Source organism: Stylophora pistillata, chromosome 2 (assembly GCF_964205215.1).
Source record: "Stylophora pistillata chromosome 2, jaStyPist1.2, whole genome shotgun sequence".
NCBI lineage: Eukaryota > Metazoa > Cnidaria > Anthozoa > Scleractinia > Pocilloporidae > Stylophora > Stylophora pistillata.
The window spans coordinates 49,362,309-49,383,069 of record NC_142520.1 but is presented as its reverse complement, the minus strand read 5'-3'; the positions used below and the strand labels follow the sequence as shown (position 1 = coordinate 49,383,069).

The following is a 20,761-nucleotide window of genomic DNA, read 5'->3' as shown; positions in this document are numbered from 1 at the left end:
GCTCCAGCACATGGAAAACAACAGCCCACACTTTTGTTTGCCTCCCAACTCAATGTGTCTTCGTTCTTTTCAGCAATAGAGCATTCAATTCTGACACAAACACTTTTTCCACAGGTTGTGCATGAATATTTTGTATTCCTTTTACAAATTGTACAGGTGGACGGCAGTTTTTTCCTCCACAAGGACATAACTCGCCCGAAGAAAACATATGAAGTAGGAAAGACGCGGGAAAAGTGAGTACGAAGGAATTATTTGGGCATGCGACATGAACGAAACGAACCACGGGCTCAAATGGATATACATTATAATAACGTATGCATTGAATTTGATGCGTCTGTTGCGCGACGTCTAAAATGGAGTCGCGCTGTATCTGTCCAAACAAGACGGATACAAGGTCTTGGACGAATATAATTCATGGGACGAATGTTAGTCGATTTATACATCGCGCAATCAGCGAATTTTATTACTAGCAGGTTCTTGAATAAAATTCGTCCGAATTGACCTAAAACTCGGGGGAAAGGGTCGGACAGGAGATAATTTGACAGATTAGACCTGTTTTGGGTACAATTCGACTTTATATTTCGACGGATTCGATTTTAGAGGGTCTTAGTTTTCGTTATCTCCAAAATTAAGACTGGGTCTCAGGTCTTAGGTCTTAGTTTTCGTAACACCCCTTTTTTCAGTCCGTAAACGCATACTGACAAAGAAATTGGGTCATCCTCAGTGTAAAAACCTGACAAGGATCTCTTTGTTTCACTGTTTCATTGTTTTGCTGTACGCTATTGTTTATAATGTTTTGTTGTCTTTGTTTTACGTCACCCGTGAGCTTTACAGGTTTTTACACCGAGGATGAGCCAAGAAATTGACCTCGTGAAATCGGACGTGAAAATTTTAAGCTTGCTGCCAAATTAAATCACACGTATTTAAACGTGATTAAAATTAAAATTACAATTATGTAGCTGTGAAATCCTAATCAGAAGTGAGAAACGCTCATCGGCTAACTATTACTCATTGTTCTATCGGTACGTATTATCTCTTTACGGTCTTCAGGTTTACGGCATAAGAATATGATCCCACTGTACAGCAACTGCCGACCTATTCCTCTCACCAAAATAATGCATGAGGCTTCTCGTTTGAATTTCTATCATGACGTTCAACACATCAAAACCTTGATTTCAAACACAGCATGAAAATGAAGATTTACGCCAAATTAAAGTTGCGTAAATCTGCGTAAAGGTGGTTAACAAACTTTACATTATTGGTAAAGGTCTGTAAAGGAAGATTTACGCAACACAACGTACAGCCCACGTAAAGCTAGCGTAAAATCGCTGGGTCGAATTTACGCTTATTTACTCAAAACGTAAAGTTGGCGTAAACTCGCACTTTACTCAACTAAATGTAAAGCAGTTGTAAAGTTTGCGTAAAGTTAATGGGTCAAATTTACGCTTATTTACCAGGGATGTAAAGGTGATGTAATGCACACTTTACTAACCCTACGTTTAAATACGCTTTTGTAAAGGTAACATTAAGATGGTTAGAATCATGCATGCTCCTTTACGCTGTTTACCTAAAGTTTGTGTAAATGCACACTTTGTGTTAAGGAACGATAAGATGTCAGAACTTATCTCTGTACCCTCTTACCCTCTGCAGCCTTGCACAGAAGCGGGAAAAGGTATAAATAAATGTAAGACTCTTTTCTCTGAAAGAAATATTTATTTGGACTGCCCACTGGGCCAACTTCTTTACCAATTGGATACTTGACAATTAGTCCTCAAAATCGAGTCGAGTAGAAGAAGTTAAAGATAATCTAAAAAAATAATGATTCTTCGTAAATATTGCATGGTAGGATTAAGCGGCATATTAAGTAATAATTATATAAACAACCCTGAATGTTGAGAGCCAAAGATACATTCTCTCGGAGAAACACTCTTGCCTACAAAAGCATATACAAGATTTACTTGCCAGTGGGATACTTATGATAATCTACTGGTTTGAAATGAGCTGATGGCCCAGTAATGAAGAACCAATCAGAGCCCAAAATTGCACATACCTAGAGGCTGTCTATGGAACAACAGAGAAGAGAGTGTTTTTCTTGCTCTCATTATAAAGGGTTGTTATATAACAATCAAAACAGTAATTACAATTACAACTCATTGCCTATAAAGCAATCCTATGTTTCAGTTAACCTTACAGTTTGAAAATGCCTCCTTGCCTCAAGCCTTCTTTAAAGTATTTGTTCCTAAAAGCTAAATGTGAAACTATTTTGTCATTGATTTCGTTTAATTTCTATACCTGAACACAGCGAACAGTTTTATGAAATTGCTGGCATTGTTGTAGAGAATATGCAAACTTTCAAGGCTATATTATTAACAAGGCCTTACATGTACCTGTTTTCTCTCTACTTTTGGGTTTATACTTCATGCAAACTGATGTAACTGATTTGCATCGCTAATCAATAGCTGCAATGTTTTTCTCTTAAAGTACATTGGGTGACCAAAATGTAGGTACTGTAGGTCCTGCTACGACACCATCTTGGTCAAACAAAACAAATTGTGGTCAGATATCACCGAAAAAGGTTGAAAACTATATTTTCTTAAATTATCAAGCTATTACTTCCTTGCTTTGGTTTGCATTTTTATCACTGGTACCTATAATTATTATTTTAACAGTAAAATGTATCATTTCACTGTTATGAGCGTCTGTGCTATCACTGTTCCACCATAGCACTAATTGAGTGGAAACCAAATTCAAACACTACAATTTTATTTTGTTTGCCCAAATATTAGTTTGATTACAAAAAATGACAGGCAAAAGAAAATGAGTACAACAATAATAAATAAAGGAAGCTAGGCAATTAAAGGAAACCATAACAATTTGTTACAGAAATTCCACCAGATTAATAAAATACATAGAAATAAATAACAATTATCTTCACATTAAGAGGGGACATTTTGTGTATTCTGAGCTTGTGTAGAGCTTGTACAGCTTGTGTATAATTTGTGAACTGTATTTAATTTGTTGAGAAATTTTACTGTAATGACTCTCAAAAAATTTGAACAAAAATAAGTAACTCACTACTTTTTCACAGGCATTATCAAATGCTACCTTTCAGGGAGCTAATGTCGTTGTGTGACTTACAAAACCCTTGAGTTAATAAGATCGTCCCAGCATAGAGTAAGATTTAGTAATTTACTCAAGGAAGATTTTCTTCATCCTTACTGTAAAATGCATTACGACAAAAAAAAATTTCCCAGACATCATGTCCAACCACAATTGAGAATTTGTTGGACACAAGCAAATTTTGGTCACCCAATATCCGAATGTTATTTGCAGCCCTGTTATTACATGAGCAATAAATTAGCAGTGAAGAGATACAACTGCACATGAGAAGATTAACAAACACACAATAATCATGAAAGCAAATACTGCACAGAAGAAGAGGCATGTTTTACATTTCTATTGTTCACTATTGTTATAACTGACAAAAACCAGACCATGCATCATGTTCTGCATGAGATAATTAAAAATTCAGGTTTTTTCAGTTCTTGTCATTTCTGCACAAAAGCTACTTGCTGAAGACTCAGTGTTCTCCCTACATGTGCATGCAACAACTTAATGGGAGATTATATGTTTAGCCCAGATACTCAAGTTAGCTTGCACTCGCAGGAGACTGTAACAACAATCGCGAGCTTTGCCTCGTTTGTGTTTGGAGTAATAATATTACAAAACTGAGGTATTACAAGACTTACATGTACAATGTAAGAGTTTACACCAGTGATTACAAATTAGCTTTGTTACAGAAGTGTGTGCTTTACATGTTTGAGTTAAATTCAAAATAACAATATAGGTATAACATTGAAAATCTACCTCATCAGACTTATTTCCCTCCTTATCGTCATTCATTGTACTGAGAAAGTCTACGTTGTCACCCAAATTGAATGAATCCTCACAATCATCAACTTGGGTAGAACCTGTTAAACAAAAGTAATGAAACATCTCCAAATTTTGTAGAAACCTAAGCCCGGTGACATTACAACCCCTTGACATTTGCTTTAAATCCTTTTTCATTTCAACCCAACTCATTCCCATTTGCCTTTTCCAATTTGCCTGACAGAAAAAAAAATATGTGCACACAGCAACAATAACGAAGAAGACTAGGTGGGAATACTGTTGTAATCTTTTAAAATCTATTTTGCTTACTGTTAGGTCAGGAGTCCTATTGTTTCATATATATCAACTGCCTAGCAGCCAATGTTGACATATAGCTTAGAAAACCATGACCAAGTTTGATTACACGAAACGTGACTCTTCAGTCTATGGCTTATTAAGAACTGTGCGCTCCCTTTCTCTGGTCAGGTCAATTTGTTAGCCTGGCATTCTGCATGGGCTTTGAAATGTGTCCATGGCAGATCCCAGCAGCAACATTATCACTAATTCTGGATGGCTAGTTTTCTTCGTTTCAGAGCTTTGTAGTGTACGCTATGGAGATGAATTTAGGGGGTACTAAACCCTGTGCTGGGATTACGTGGAGGAACTGGGGCAGCTAGCATGCTTATGTTTTTTTTTCTTCACTTAGAGCAGCCGTCAGTCTAGCATTTACTTTCTTAGTATCTTGTTATGTTTTATGACCAGTCTTGAATAGTTATAAGCCGCTACATACCTCGATTAAATATAGCTGTCTCACGATCCTCGTCACCTGAAGAATCAGATAGGTCCGGTTCTCCGTGGAACTCAGGATCATACTTTCCTCACTTTGCTTCTTGTTCAACATTTTCAGCGTCATCTTTTATAGTCGTCCAACTTTCACTGTGCACATTATAATGAGCTTTCCGATGTTTACAGAAAGCTGCTCTCGATAAGTATTCATTGCAATGGCCACACCATAGTCTAGATTGTTTTCTCAAGCGAGACTGACTCCTCGAAGACATCTTGCAAATCGTGAACTGCCGAAACTTTGTCATTTGCGCCGAACGTATGTAACAAACAGGACAACACTGCGTATGTCAAATTTCTTTTTGACCGAGAAGATACTGGGTTAGAGTAAACTACTTCAGCCAATCACCTACCGTTTTTGTGGAAGAAAGCCAATCAGTACATCTCGTCTACTGGCGGGAACACGGCGGGCCCTTTTGTCGGCGTGAATAAAGGCCATTTCATTGTGATGTTTCCGGTTGTGAGCGTCCTTTTTTCATTTCATTTATCCTTTTTGCTTCGTGATCGTTAACGTTCTTCACCCGCAAAATGGAAGATCAATACGTTGTTTTGCTAGAGAGGGTTATCGCTGAAAACGTGCGTCTTCGAGAGGAGCTGGAAGCGCGCGACAACGAGCAGAAATGCATCCTCGCAGAACTCGGTGCAAAAATAGAGAGCTCTTCAAATTCAGGACAAGAGCGAGCAAGCAGGAAAAGAAAAAGGAAGACTCTGTCCCTCAGCAGTGTCGTGTAAGTATATTTTTATCTTGGTTTCCTGTTAACCATGATCGCTTAGTTTGTTCTGTTCAAAAATTCGGCCTGTTCATAAATTTCGTGCCCTCCACGATCCGTGAGGTAGTAGATGACCACGTGCTCAATATGGCCCACAGGCAGTCCAAGCTCACTACTAGAAATGCAGACGTGACTCTTGGTTTGAGTGGTATAGTGTTACAAACGGTTATTTATAAAGGTTTGTATGGGATGTAATCGGTTTGCCTTAAAAGAGAGAAAAAATGTCAAGTGTGTTACTGCTTTCTTTTAGAAGTGGAACACCAAAATAGCGTTAACTCGCCGAAAACTCTTCAAAATGGCCTGAGACACTGGTAATCAACAAAGAATACAACAAGGCAATAAGGTAAGTCAATTTTATTTCAAAACATGACATTTTTTCTCGCTTTTAAGGCAAACCGATTACATCCCATACAAACCTTTATAAATAACCGTTTGTAAAACTATACCACTCAAACCAAGAGTCACGTCTGCATTTCTAGTAGTGAGCTTTGGCCGCCTGTGTATGGCGGAGATATTTAAGGAATTTGATGCAATCTGTTGTAAAAAAAACTTGTGCCATCTGTGGTGTGAAGACGTTTCCCGACATTGCCTGGTCTCAATGAGAGAGTGGTGTGTTTATTTATTTCCTTTTTTCGGGGGGGGGGGGGGAGGGGAGGGATGATTTAACTAGTAAGTAAATAAGTGTATTACTTCACCAGAAGTTGCTCCCAACTGCACAGAATATAACACATTTGTTTTTTTTATATTTGATATACCATACAGTTTATCATTTTCATGTAATTGTGTGTTTTGACCACAAAGTCGTGAACAGTTCTCAATTCGAGAGCAGGGGGGTGAGAGCTTTCATTTCCTCCCAATGTCCTCTTTGCAGCCAAAAAAGCATACTGTAGCTACATGTACTGTCTGGGAGTTCCTGTTTTTGGAAAAGTGCTAGATCACTTCAGGATACCAACATCAGCATTTTGCTTCTTTCATGTTTCTTTTCTTGCAATGCTTCAGGTGTGTATCATTCCAAAGGTGATGGACTTGCAATAATTATCTGCTTGCTGTTTTCAATGCTGATGCCACAACAAGGCATAATCTTTGATTGGGGAGGTCAACAAATTTTGCCATGAACATGTACTTGGTGCATGATCATGTGTGCGTCAAAGTTTCAAATTAGATCACTCTAATTGCACATCTACACATACACTGTAAATTGTATGAGAAACTGGAATGGAAATACATGAAGAGCTGCCCATTTACCATAGATCCATTTTTAATTTGTTGTTGTTTGTTTTGCCAGGTATCTGAGGTAATTACCGCTAATTTTACTGCTTTCTGTTCTTTCTGTCTGATGATTATAGCAAGGCTTCAGAAACATGTACAAAGTCCTTATGCGGAATGAAGCTTTTGAGGGCTTTAAGTTGGATGAGTGGTAAAGGCTGTTTCTTTGATAATAGAGTTATTTCCTGGTTCCCTGTTGTTTGTTTGTATGATTTTTTCTGTATGTTTGTTTGTTTTACACAGTGAGAAATTGAATTTTAGCAAATAGACATGTAGGACAACACAATTTTCATATGGCACATTACAGGAAAGATAGTGACACGTCCCCTGCTATACATAAATATTGCATGTTTGCTCCACAATCCCTGTGGGTGTAAATGGGCATTGTCATGAGGATTTTGCTGTTTTAGGTCAATTCTGTGCTGAAATCATTACTTTAAGGCTTTACTCATAGACAAAATGCTTCTGTAAAGCTATGACGAAGATATCAAATGCATTTTATCAGAGAAGGCTAACCACAATAATTTTCTTGAGGGTTTTTTGAAGATATAGCATCAAAGTTTGAAAAAATTGGTCAATTTTTTCAAGTTTCAATCAATTTCCATCCTTGTCATCCATAGTGATAGGTGACAGTAAACAGTTTCAGAACCTTAACAAAACCAGACCATTAGTTTTGGAATTCAATTGATGGAAAGGCACCTTCTAGCTTTTTATATAGTTGCCAAATAGCGTGACAATGCCCCTATAAAAGCCCAGAAATTAAAGAGCATGTTTAAATGTTTTACCTAGTGCAAAGTCTTGTGGGGAAATAAATATTTTGACTACAAGTATTAGACAAGGACACTACACTGTAGGACACTAGGGCACTAAGATCAAGCAATGTGTAGAGTGCGTGACATGTGTGTAGAGTGCGTGACATGTTTTGTCGAGTTCATGAACCCAAAAGGGTGTCGGGTAAAACAGAGAGAACGCATGTGCTCGAAGTTTTGGAAATAAATATAACCTTGTGTTTCATTAATCTGGTTGATTTGAGTGTGTAACATTGGCGACCCTGCCAGGACTGGATCGAAGAGGCTTATCATCGACGAAGAACGGCCTTGGGTTGTGAAGGACAAAGTAATTGGCACGCTTGATTGATTCGTCGAGCGCGAGTTGGTTGTGGTCGATTGCTGTCGACGGCGGACTGATCTTGACGTAAAGTGTCGCATTTCTTTTGTGAACGGCTGATTGCACTATTGGTGAGTACGAAAGATTATTTCTTGGAAGTATGATGGACACCGAGAGTCTGCAGATCGAAATTCAGGCCGCGTTGTGTTCCTTGAGCGAGGAAAGGCTTAAAGAAGTTTGTAGTGGGCTGAACATTACTGTACCGCCTGAGAGCAAGGGAAGGTTGGTTTCTATCCGAGCTCTAAATAAATACCTCGAAACGGAAGAATTAGATAATGAGAAGCTCAAAGTGTTGTCGTCATCTCTAAGTATGCAGGGAAAATTTGTACCGGAACAGAAAACGGAACCGCCGAAAGCTTCTGAAAATAGTAAGGCGACCGTCAAAATAGAGCAAAATCCCGCGGTGTCAATTTCAAAATTCAAACGCGACTTCAAGATTTCGGGCCAGATTGGCGACGCGTCGCAAAAGGATCGTTTGAGTTTTTCCTCGCTAGTACATCAAATTGAGAATGGGTTAAAGAACGACTATACAGAGGATGAAATCAAAGAGGCTGTGATAAAAGCGATAAATCCGGCGTTAAGCCTAAGAAGTTATTTGGAGGGTAAGGTAGATTTAACACTGGCCAAATTGAGGAGAATTATGCGTTCTCATTATCAGGAGAGAACAGCAACCGAACTATATCATCACTTGAGCTCAACTGTCCAACAGCCAAAGGAAAAACCTCAAGAATTCTTGATCCGCCTTCTCGATTTGAAACAGAAGATCTTGTTTGCATCTCAAGAAACTGACTCGGACCTGAAATATGATCCTACCTTAGTACATGGCATGTTTGTCCATAGTTTTTCCCTTGGCCTGCAAAATGAGAATATCAAGATCGAAATGAAGCCCTACTTGGAAAAGAAATTTATAAGCGATGAAGAACTATTCGAGAAATTAAATGTGTGTTTCAGTGACGAACTGGAGCGATCACAGAAATTCGGTTCACAGCTAACCCCCAAGGTAAATACTGTTCAAAAGGGAGGGGACAAGCAGGAGACAAAGAATAATGGGGTGGAGGAAGGTCTCATGAAAGAACTAAGGGAGCTCAAGGCAGAGGTGGCCGCAGTCAAAGAGAGAGTTCGGGCCCCACTCCGGGTTCAAACACCCCTCACACAACAGCCTATGAGACAACCCCCACGGTGTAGGACCTGCCAACAAAGTGGGAATGGATGGCCGTGCAACCATTGCTTCAGGTGTGGGGCGAGTGGCCATTATGTACGCGAGTGTAATGCCCAATTCAGCCGACGCTCTCCAGCAGAATTCCAGGGAAACGGCCAGAGGTCACGTCCATGGGACAGGGTGTGACCAGGCAAGAAAACCAGTCCCGTTACGTGCAGTGTGGAAAACAAAGCACAGACCATGTACCACTTAACCGCGGCGGAGCCTGTAAGACCAATAGATATTATTCAAAAGAATGTCAAGTAAAATACAGAGCTGTGCATAAACCAGTTTGCATGGCTATACAGGAACTTGAGAAACAGAAAGCAGCCGGAGATGATGGCCATGATTTGAACACGACGTTTCCCTGCCACCTGACGCCAAGGCAGCAGCTCGGACTGACAAAAATCGTGGGACGGAGGTGCGTGGTAAAATGCCTAATGCAGGGAAAGGAAGTGGAGGCATTATGGGATACAGGTTCCCAGGTTTGTGTTGTGTCAAGGAAGTGGCAACAAACTCACTTACCGCAGGAGGTGTTAAGAAATGTCGAAGAGTTGTTGGGAGCAGGAGAAGAGCTGAATTTGGAAGCGATGAATGGGACAAACATTCCATTTGACGGTTGGATTGAGATCGGGTTTAAGTTGGCTGGGGACGATACAACTGCTCATGAGCTGACAGTTCCAGTACTGGTGGGACAAAAGGAACAAGAGTACCCAATCATTGGCTTCAATGTTATAGAAGAAATCCTCGCTCAATATGGTGGAAACCACCAAGCGGCAAGTAACATCATTCAGCAGTCATTCCCTTCAATTCATCATACTCGCATAGGTACCCTGATCAATCTGATCCAGTCAAGAACACAGGATACCGGTACTGCAGCTGTTAAAGTCGGAAAGAGAGATGTTATGCTGCCAAAAGGAGAGGCAACGACAGTTAAGTGTCAAACTCACCTCGGACCAGTTCCAGAGGGGATGCCAGTAATATTTGAGCCCAAGGAAGACAGCGAGCTCCCAGACGGACTGGAATTGGGCGAGGAACTTACTAAAATAACCCCGGGAACCTCTAGTCACGTGGCCGTCGTGGTCCAAAACAATACAGACAGAAACATCTTGTTAAAGCGCAGAACAGAATTGGGCCGGATACACCTGGTAAAGTCAGTTCTACCAATCCCAAACACTCCCGACTCGTACTCTCGAGGAGACGAGGATTCTTACCCTGAAGCTACCTCGCATCCTGGTCAGGAACAAGATGGATGGGAGCCACCAGTTGACTTGAGTCAGCTAGAAGACAATGAACAATTGATCGTCCACGAAATGCTACGGCAAGAAGCTGGAGCCTTTGCAAGAAACGACGATGATGTTGGCTGCGTGGAGAACTTGGTGCTGGATATCCAGTTAAAGGACAATGAGCCAGTACAGAAGAACTATATCTCCATCCCCAAGCCACTCTATGGGGAAGTGAAAGAGTACTTAGAAGACTTGATTAATCGAAATTGGATCTGCAAGTCCCGTTCGGCTTACTCCTCACCCATGGTCTGTGTTCGCAAAAAGGATGGAAGTCTGCGACTTTGTATTGATTATCGAGAATTGAACAAGAAAACATATCCAGAACGACAGCCGATTCCCCGTATACAGGATATCTTAAATGGCCTAGGCGGCAACAGATGGTTTACAGTTCTGGACCAAGGGAAGGCCTACCACCAAGGCTTTATGACAGAAGAAAGCCGCCCCCTGACTGCATTCGTGACCCCCTGGGGATTGTATCAATGGAATAGAATACCGTTCGGGCTAATGAATGCACCGGCGGCATTCCAAAGGTGCATGAATGAATGTCTAGATGGCTTACGTGACAACATCTGTATCCCCTACCTGGATGATGTCTTGGTGTATAGTACAACCTTTGAGCAACACGTTCAGGATGTCCAACAAGTCCTGCGTCGACTGCAGGAACATGGGATAAAGTTAAAGCCATCAAAGTGCAAGCTCTTCCAACGACAAGTTAGATATTTGGGGCGGGTTGTTTCTGGCGATGGCTACTCTCTAGACCCAGAGGACACGGCCGCCGTACACAACTTGGCGAAACAAAAACCAGCAACAGTGGGTGATGTGCGTAAACTGCTGGGGTTCCTGAGTTACTACAGGCAATACATCCAGGATTTCTCACGCATAGCTAAGCCCCTGTACGATCTAATGGCTGGCCCTGATCTATTGGCTAATAATCATAAGGTAACATGGACAGAGGAACATCAGAAGCGGCTTGACATGCTGGTCGACCGACTAACTTCTCCTCCAGTGATGGCATTTCCCGACTTTACGAAGCCATTTGTACTTCACACAGACGCCTCACAAGAGGGACTTGGAGCTGTATTGTATCAAGAACAGGACGGGGAGCTCAGAGTTCTAGGTTATGCCTCTAGGACACTAACTCCAGCAGAGAAAAATTACCACATGCACGCGGGAAAACTGGAGTTCCTTGCCCTCAAATGGGCAGTAACTGAGAAGTTCCGTGATTACTTGTACTACTCCACCTTCTTCACTGTTTACACCGACAACAATCCACTAACTTACATTCTGTCGTCAGCTAAGTTGTCTGCAGTAGGGCACCGGTGGGTGGCAGAACTGGCAGATTTTAATTTTAACATCAAGTATCGGCCTGGCAAATCTAACATTGATGCGGATGTACTATCCCGCCTACCGCTAGATTTCAGTGCATACATGGAAACCTGTACTGCAGAAATGGAAAAGGACGCAATTTGTGCAACAAGTCAAGCAGTGATACATCAGGAAACAGACGCCACACCCTGGGTGGCAGCAGTTTCAGCAAGAGTTGACATTGCTCACGCAGAACCGGGCGTCACAGATTTGGTTTTTCGCCAACTTACTTTAGAAGAAATATTAAGGGCTCAACGGGAAGACCCCGACATCTCACGAATCCTGGCCTACAAGAAACGGGGATATCCCCCACCAGGAGGAGAGCGGAAAAATGAGACTCGTACAACATCTTGCTACTTGAGAGCATGGAATAAACTCCATATATCAGCGGACGGGATTCTGTGGCGCCAAACTAAGAGTCGATTGCAGCTAGTATTACCCACAAAGTTTAAACAGTTGGTTTACCAAGAGCTTCACATTGAAATGGGTCATCTGGGTGCAGATCGAGTGGTGGACTTAGCGAGATCTAGGTTCTATTGGCCTTACATGCAAGAGGAAATCGAGTATTTCATCGCCAACAAGTGTCACTGCATCCAGCAAAAGAAGCCCCAAACCTCCCCTAGAGCACCAATGGAGAGCATTACGACAACTGCCCCTTTTGAGATGGTGTCTATAGACTTTCTTCATTTGGAGAAAAGCCAACGGGGATTTGAATACATTTTGCTGATAGTAGATCACTTCACAAGGTTTGCACAGGCCTACCCAACCCGAAACAAGACAGCACGAACGGTGGCTGAAAAGATTTACAATGACTTTGTACCACGATTCGGATTCCCAGCCCGTATACACAGTGATCAAGGAGGAGAATTTGAGAACAATCTCTTCCATCAACTACATAAGTTGTCTGGCGTTTCCAAGTCTCGCACCAGCCCCTACCACCCTCAAGGGAATGGGCAAGTGGAGAGGATGAACCGCACGCTATTGTCTATGCTGCGAACACTCCCAGATTTGAAGAAACGAAAGTGGGATGAATCACTCAACAAGATGATCCACGCGTACAATTGCACGAAGCATGAGGCGACAGGATACGCTCCGTATTACTTGTTGTTTGGAAGAACACCCCGCCTGCCCATCGACCTGATTTTCAATTTGAATCAAGAGAGTGCAGAGGGAGATTATAACACTTACGTCCAAAACTGGCAGCATGATATGAAGGAGGCATACCGGATAGCTCAACAGAATGCAAAGAAGACTGCCGAGCGCGGCAAGCAATATTACAACAAGAGAGTCTCAGGTGGCGTTCTTCAGCCAGGCGATCGGGTGCTAGTTAGAAATTTAACAGAGCGCGGTGGCCCCGGAAAATTACGATCCCATTGGGAGTGCGCTATCCACGTTGTGATTAAACGAATGGGGGCTCAAAGCCCAGTCTACAAAGTGAAGCCCGAGAGTGGAGGTGGCCGCGCAAGAGTACTTCACCGGAATTTACTACTGCCTTGTGACGCTTTGGAAGCAGATGCCCCAAATCTGGGATTTGGTACACGACCCCCAAAATCAGCAGTAGAGAAACGACTTTTGTCTGTTTCGGGAAATGACCTACAGAATTCGGGGAAAGATGATGATGATTTCGGTAGTGTGGACCTTGTAGAGGAAATACCTACTGAAGTAAGAACTTCAAACTCAGTGTCTCCAGGACGCGATATGCCTTCAGAGTCAATTGAGGATTCTGCGACTACTGAGGGCACCAATGGGCCATCCAGCGAAATACAACTTGCAAATGAAGGAAGTGCTGACAATGACGGATCAGAGGGAGAGGATATTGCTGAGCAGGACGTGTGGACTCGGCCGCAGCGCCAAAGGAGACCGCCGCAGATCTTAACTTACAACTCCCTGGGAAACCCACAGTACCAGTCGGCTGAGCCAGGATTCAGCAGTTCACGCGTTAACGCCATTCAAGCTCCAGCTATCACAGCTATTCCTCCGGGAACACCCCTGTATTTCTGGGTGTGGCCATGCTGTTTCCAACCTGTCTACTACTCGAGGGCTTGAGAGGAGCCTCTTATAAGACTCAAACATTAAAAAAAAAAAAAAAAGAAAATCAAAAGCACACAAGGTGCTGAAGGAGACAATATCAAACAACAGTTACAGTAGCTGCAGAGAACCCTGATAAATAGTTTTGTAATATTTAGAAGAACACTTTCATTTTCGGCGGGGGAGTGTGTAGAGTGCGTGACATGTGTGTAGAGTGCGTGACATGTTTTGTCGAGTTCATGAACCCAAAAGGGTGTCGGGTAAAACAGAGAGAACGCATGTGCTCGAAGTTTTGGAAATAAATATAACCTTGTGTTTCATTAATCTGGTTGATTTGAGTGTGTAACAAATGCACATATTGTGTATTTATTTGGCTCAGTTGCTAGAGCATAAAGGCAATGAACAGAAAGTCGTGCACTGGACTCCAGTTGGAATATCAGATTTTTCTTTGCTTTGCAGTCCATGCTTGGGACAAACTGAGCATGACATTCCCATTAGAAAAGACTCAGTAAATGTATGTATAATTTTAAATAATGGTGTGCATTAAATTTTTGGCCTTGCAAAAAGTTCCTCTTGACCAAACTTAACATTGAATTTCTTTTATATTGTTTTTTTTTTGTAAAAACTTTTAATAGCTCTAAATCAGAAACCAATGAAGAAGTCACAAAAACAGTTATGGATGCAATTGTGGCTGACCACATGGGAACTGAAAAGTGTCCCTGGTCTGTAGCTGAGATGAAAGGTATGAACAAAGAATAAGAGTTATTTGCAGGATTAGAAAGAGGGCTTTTAAAGTCTGCCCTTTGACCAGAATTTGCCCACACATCCAGAGATTGTACATTCTGCTTTCAGTATTTTATTGTGGGTTACTGGTATATTGGTTATTCTCCAGCCTCCATTTGGCATGGAAATATGCTCCGATACTTGTTCGCAGACATCTGTTTTAAGAAGTGAACAGTTTTCCAAGAGCATACAGCGTAGCTTGAGGAAAACTGTGAACTTTGTGGTACAAATAATGTCCAAGGACATATATATGAGCATTGTTGTTGTTGAGTTTATTACCCTTCTTTAATATTTCTGCATTTTACATGTGCAGTATCACTCAAATATTTCCCAAGTTTCACTGTACATGGAATATTCAGTCACATGACACATTTACTTTTAAACCAATCACACATCAGCAAAAGCATTTGATGGATTATTAAAACAATAATTATTACTATTTAGTGAATGAAAATTTTTAATTCTCCCATTACACTGTACTGATGGTGTAACATTTTCTCCTAAGGTGCTGGTGCCACATATTTGAAAGTCTACATGATGCTTCAATGAGAGCAAAAAAAGGGAAGCAAGAGGCTCACAAGAATCTCTGTCGGAAGCAAGGGAGAGTGAGAGAGGTAAGTTTCTGTTGTAATATGCCGTAATTACCTTTTTCAGTACAATCTCTGTAAACTTATGAATGTTAGGCTAACACCGGTAACTCCTGTTATTAGCCATTTCTTGAGTTTTAAACATGGCTCAAAATTAACTCTGGCAAGGTTGCAAAATGTGAGTTATTTCTAGTTAGAGAATGTCTGCAAGTAAAATTTTTGCCTTTCAAAACTGTAACTCCTGAGAATTTGTGGATATTAATATCTATTAACAAGCTATTCTGAGATACATGAATATGATACATATAATACTATTTTATAAATTGAATTGGATTTGTCAATTGTCAGGTGGCTCAAAACAGTTTCCAGCCCTTAGATTTAGATGGGTTATTATGACCACTCTCCATCACTTGATGCTACAATCATGGTACATGTCTAAGAATACTGCCCAATCATTGGTGGCCACATTGTTATTTTTGTGACACAATAAGTTACCATTGCAACCTCCTAAAAAACACCCTTAATTTGATAAGCATGATAAGATGCAACTTTCGACAAAGTGAAAGAAATTCTGTGGACAGGGTTCACAGCCACCACAAAGTTTTTTGAAAATTTAAGGTTCCTGTGAACCCGACCTTAATTGTAGCATCAAGTGATAAAGAATGTTTATAGAAACCCATCAAAATCTAAGTGTCCGAAACTGCGTTGAGCCATCTTTAATGATCACACATGCAAATATTTTTATTAGCTTAGTAACCTTATAGCGGTAATCAACTAGTAAAAGATTAAAATTTCAATGATTTGGCTCTCTGTTAGATGAATAAAATCTACTTTTGTTGATTTGTGAGCTTTTTCTTTGATTGCTTAGAAAATCCAGAGGAGACTTTAAACCCAAAAGACCATGCCTTGGTCAGGAGAGAAGAAAGCTTTGGTGGAGCAGGCTGTTGGAAGTTCCCAATACACCAGCTCTGACGAGTCAGACTTTTCAGATGATGAAAATGGACAACCCAAACTTTCTGGGTATCTTGTCAAAAAATTGCCTTGGGAAAGGTCAGCATTGACAAAAGTAAAAAAAGCTCGTGATGAAGCGCATATTAAAAGCCTAAATGTGCGAGCAAGAGTTAACATGGTGGCAAGGCGATTTCATTCGATGCCATCTACAAAGCCCCGACCTATTGATGGTCTGGAATGAGCAGTGAGGCCTGAAGACCCAGCAACATTTACTAGCCCCACTTTCAGCCCTCCAACACCTACAATATCATCTCACAGTACCCCGTCCTCAGCAACAAGGACTTCATTTCATGGCATCCGCCCTCCAACACTTTCAACTCCATCTGACAGCACCCCACCCTCCACAACAGGAGGTTCATCTTGCAGCATCCTCACTCCAGCACTTGCAACTCCATCTAACAGCACCCGACTCTCCAAAGCAGGAAGTTCACCTCGCAGCATCGTCACTCTAGCACTTGCAACTCCATCCGACAGCACCCGACCATCCACAACAGGAAGTTCATCTCGAAGCTTCCACCCTCCAACACCTAGAAGTCCATCCCACAGCAACCGACTCTTAGGAACAGGAAGGTCATCTGACACCTCAGCAAAGAGGAAAAAAGTGCCTAAATCAAAGAAAGACACTGTGCGTAGGCCCTTAAAAAGAGCTGCCACTTCTCCAGAGTACTAAGTTTATTGAACATTAATGGCATTGACTACAATGAGCACCCTTGAGTTTATTCTGGGAGAACCCCAAAGTTGCAAAGTTTGGTCAATTTCAGGAAGACAGCAGTACACCAGTTTCAATTTTTATAAGTAAATGGCTCACATAGTTTTGTTTCAAGTGCACAAGTTTATCTTTTTAATGTTACAGTTAAGAAATGTTTGAAAATAAAGCTCACTAATCAAAAAAGGACAGTGCGCATAGGCGACTTTGCAGTGAGTTGACACTTGCCGTGTTTGCTAAGTTTATTTAATATTAAATTATTACGGAAATTGTACTTTGTCATTTTTAGTGATACTGTTAAGAAATGTTAGAAAAGAAAGCCCGAAATCAAAAAAAGTACAGAACCTGTAGGCCACTACAGCGACTTAGATGACAGAGATTAAAACAATAGTTATTGTAGTATCTATCAATTGAAATAAGAAAACGGTTTACAATTTTTGTTTTCCTCTGTTCTATTTTGAAGATACTGGAAGAAGGTTTATGACCTTTATACATAGATGTATATAGATATTTCTTTGACATGACAAGAGGTTCACAATTTCGTCTTTTTAATATATTACAGTATTTAGTAACCCAGAAGCTCTTGCGAGCAGATTTCTTAAAAAAATAAATCATTTTGAAGAAGTAACATGTGTCGCTTTAATAAGCATAACATTGGGATTAAACTGTCTTTACGCCAGGTGTAAAATTACCGTAAGGAAGTACCGTGTCTTTACTGTCGCTTTACACGCAACTTTAAGCGTAAAGTTGACATTACACTATCTTGACGCTAAATTTAAAGGCGGCTTAAAGAGTCTCATTACAGCACCTTTACATACACGTAGAGGTAGCGTAAAGCTTGCCTTTACGTAAAGTAAATGTAACGTAAAGTTGTGTAAATGAGAACTTTACGTTAGCTTTACTCCAAGTTTAAAGGCGGCTTAAAGAAGTCTCATTACACCAACTTTACACATATGCATAAAGGTTGCGTGTTACGGCAACTTAAATTTGATTGTTCGTGCTGTGAAAATTTTGGAGCTCGATCATGTTTTAACGCGAGGTCTGAGAATGGATAAGTCATTTTAGCCACTTTAAATTCTACCTTGCAAGGAACAGACCCGTAATCAAGGAGTGAGGCGAGATCATGTTGGCAAATACAAGCTAAATATATCTATTCCAAATCTAAGATTCATTTTGTCTGAAATGAAGCAGTTTTGTGCTTTTATTACCTGTTGACGTTTTGGTCTTGTCCTCGATGTTTTCATTTACTCCATTCGTCAAAGCGTGCATCTTTATGCGACTTTCAATATCTGAAAGGCGAAGTTCGTTCATCTTCGTTCTCCTGTTTATTGTTTCCATCCTCAAGAACAGCGCAACAATCAGTAGAATTGAAATCAAAGAAATAACCGAAGAGCCTTTCCTAAAAACATCGTTTGAGCATTTTGCGAGGGGTTTCTTTGTGGGGTACATCGTAGCTTCAATGGAATTCGAGTAAAACTGCTTCCCTCAGCGATTAGCAAACTCAACTGCTGCGAGATAAGACTTGTTTACTTGAGCTAGCTGAAGGTTCAGGCTTCCTGTGTAACTGATATTATAAAGAACACGTCCAGGTGAGATGTAAAGTAAACGAGTCTTTTTTGCAGAGGGTTTCATGCCAAGGGCGAGGGTACAAATGTCGAGGGTCGAGAGTACCTTTTTTTAATTAATAAAGAAAGATTAAACCAAATCTAACTAAAATAATTTCAAATAATTAAAGAAAAGAAAAAACATTTTTTTTAAAATACAGATTGCCCCGAAAATATAGCGGGTGAGGGAGGGGTGAGGTTGTGAATAGCACGTGGACATCCTAGTTAATTTTTGTGTGGCCTACACAAAGTGTGTAGCCACATTATGTCACGATCGGATTTATTTATTGAAAACCTGATCAGTTTTTAAAGAATCAAATTAAGAACCCACAAGAAGCTCATATTCGATCATAAATCTGGTTAGATTTCCCGTGTTACTGTAACATCACGAAGCGAAGAAATGTGACCCAAAAAGCGAAGAAAAAGCCCGATGTCTTTATAAATGGTTTCACAACATGGGGTGTAATCCAGCTGTCAAGGAAACTCTCCTGATCTGCCCAAGCTCCAGAGAATATAATTTCCAGGAAGAATCGATCACATTTTCTGACCTCTAAGTATGCCGACGGATAAAAACGGCACGCAACAGTAGGCACCGCGATTTCCAGTGTTGGTAGTTAACTCCTTTGTTTGCGAAACAGATAAAATCGATGTTTGCGCTTTCCCATATTGCAAGTACAGTAGTGTTACTGCTCGATTCGAGAATATAGATTTGTCTTCGAATACACGAGTCGCAGAAATGTGACAAAAAGAGAGCTAATGTTTTTTACTGAATTAATGATCAAGCAGCGCAACATGTAGAGTGCCAGTAGTCTCTTTTTTTCGCGGTGGGGATTTATAGGGCAGGCGAAATACACACGCTAGCGCGCGCGAAATTCCGATACAGTTTATTAGACTCTCATGCTCCCCTGGCGTAGAGTCTTCTCGAAATTTTCACGCGCACGCGCGCGTATATTTCGCCCTCCCCACAAATCGCCATCGCCAAGATTAGAGACTAATCGCAGTGTCTATTCTTAAATTGATTATTTATTTTTATCGAGAACACTAAGCCAAAAACCACCAAAAAGTAAAAACCGCGCAATTTTCATAATACACGGGACCTGGTCGAAATTTCCGGTCTCAGTGATCAACTCATTCATTTCTGTGAAGAAGAACTAACAATCGATCTTTGAATATCATGTATCCACTTTAGAGCCACAGCAATTTCCGTCGTGTTGTAGCGGTTGGATCTTGACAGTTGGATTACACCCAAGTTGTGAAACCAGTAATAAAAACATCGCGCTTTTCCTTTTTTGTCACATTTCTTCGACTCGTGCATTCGAAGAGGAATCCACATTCTCGAATCGAGCAATCACTTCTTGCTTAAAAACCTTCCAAACCTGCGAAGTGGAACTATGGTGCCTACTGTTGTTTGCCGATATTATCCGTCGGCATACTTAGAGGTCAGAAAATGTGACCGATTCTATTCGGGAAATTATATTCTCTGGAGCTCGGACAGATCAGGAGAGTTTCCTTGACAGCTGGATTACACCCCATGTTGTGAAACCATTTATAAAGGCATCGGGCTTTTTCTTCGCTTATTTTGGTCACATTTCATCGTGATGTTACAGAAACATGGAAAATCTATCTATATTTATGATCGAATATAAGCTTTCTGTGGGTTCTTAATTTGACTTTTTGAAAACTGATCAGGTTTTTAAAAACGAACTGGGATGTCCACCTGCTATTCACTACCTCGCCCCTCCCCCACTCGCTATATTTTCGGGGAAATCCGTATCTTACAAAAAGTTGTTTGTTTTTCTTTAATTACTTTAAATTTTTTAATTATAATTCGGTTTAATTTTTCTTTATCAATTAAAGAAGGTACCCTGTACCCTCGAAAAAAGGATAGACTCAAAGTAAACCGTTATCAATCGATTTTTCTATCATTGCGTGAGAAGAGTAAGAGTCCACAGGCCTGATCCTGTGCCAGAATCAATCCGGTTTTCAGAATGTGTGTGGTCTCAAAGGTGATAATTGTAATATCTATAGCAGTTTTGGAACAAATCTTGACGATCAAAGTCTGGCTTGTACTAGTCTCACACACTCTTCCCCCCTTTTCTTTTTAAATCCAACTAGTGCTTTTCAAGATTGGAATAAGCCAAAGACCAGAAAAAAGAAAAAACGAAAAAGAAAAAGAAAAACTAATGATGTAAGTGTAAGGTTCGTAGTATTGTAAGTCTTTTCACTTTATTATCCCTACAATATAAGTTGGTGCTGTGTTCGATCGCCTGAAAGATC

General features: G+C 40.7%; 1 long non-coding RNA gene and 1 pseudogene across 3 annotated transcripts; one reads left to right on the top strand and one right to left on the bottom strand.

The window, feature by feature from the left end:
• Positions 1-1,693: 1,693 nt before the first annotated feature.
• On the bottom strand, positions 1,694-4,956 carry LOC148740062 (uncharacterized). 2 transcript variants are annotated; one of them, XR_015996418.1, is made up of 3 exons: positions 4,661-4,956; positions 3,868-3,971; positions 1,694-2,239 (listed from the first exon to the last, which is right to left on the bottom strand). It is a non-coding gene; the product is annotated as an uncharacterized LOC148740062 (long non-coding RNA). The 2 variants fall into 2 exon arrangements; XR_015996417.1 differs by lacking the exon at positions 1,694-2,239 and having other exon boundaries at positions 2,703-3,971; positions 4,661-4,954.
• Positions 4,957-5,014: 58 nt separating this feature from the next.
• On the top strand, positions 5,015-17,508 carry LOC148740061 (uncharacterized; annotated as a pseudogene). Its single transcript, XR_015996415.1, has 5 exons — positions 5,015-5,441; positions 6,830-6,900; positions 14,429-14,535; positions 15,082-15,190; positions 16,032-17,508. The product of XR_015996415.1 is annotated as an uncharacterized LOC148740061 (transcript).
• The last annotated feature ends 3,253 nt before the right edge of the window (positions 17,509-20,761 follow it).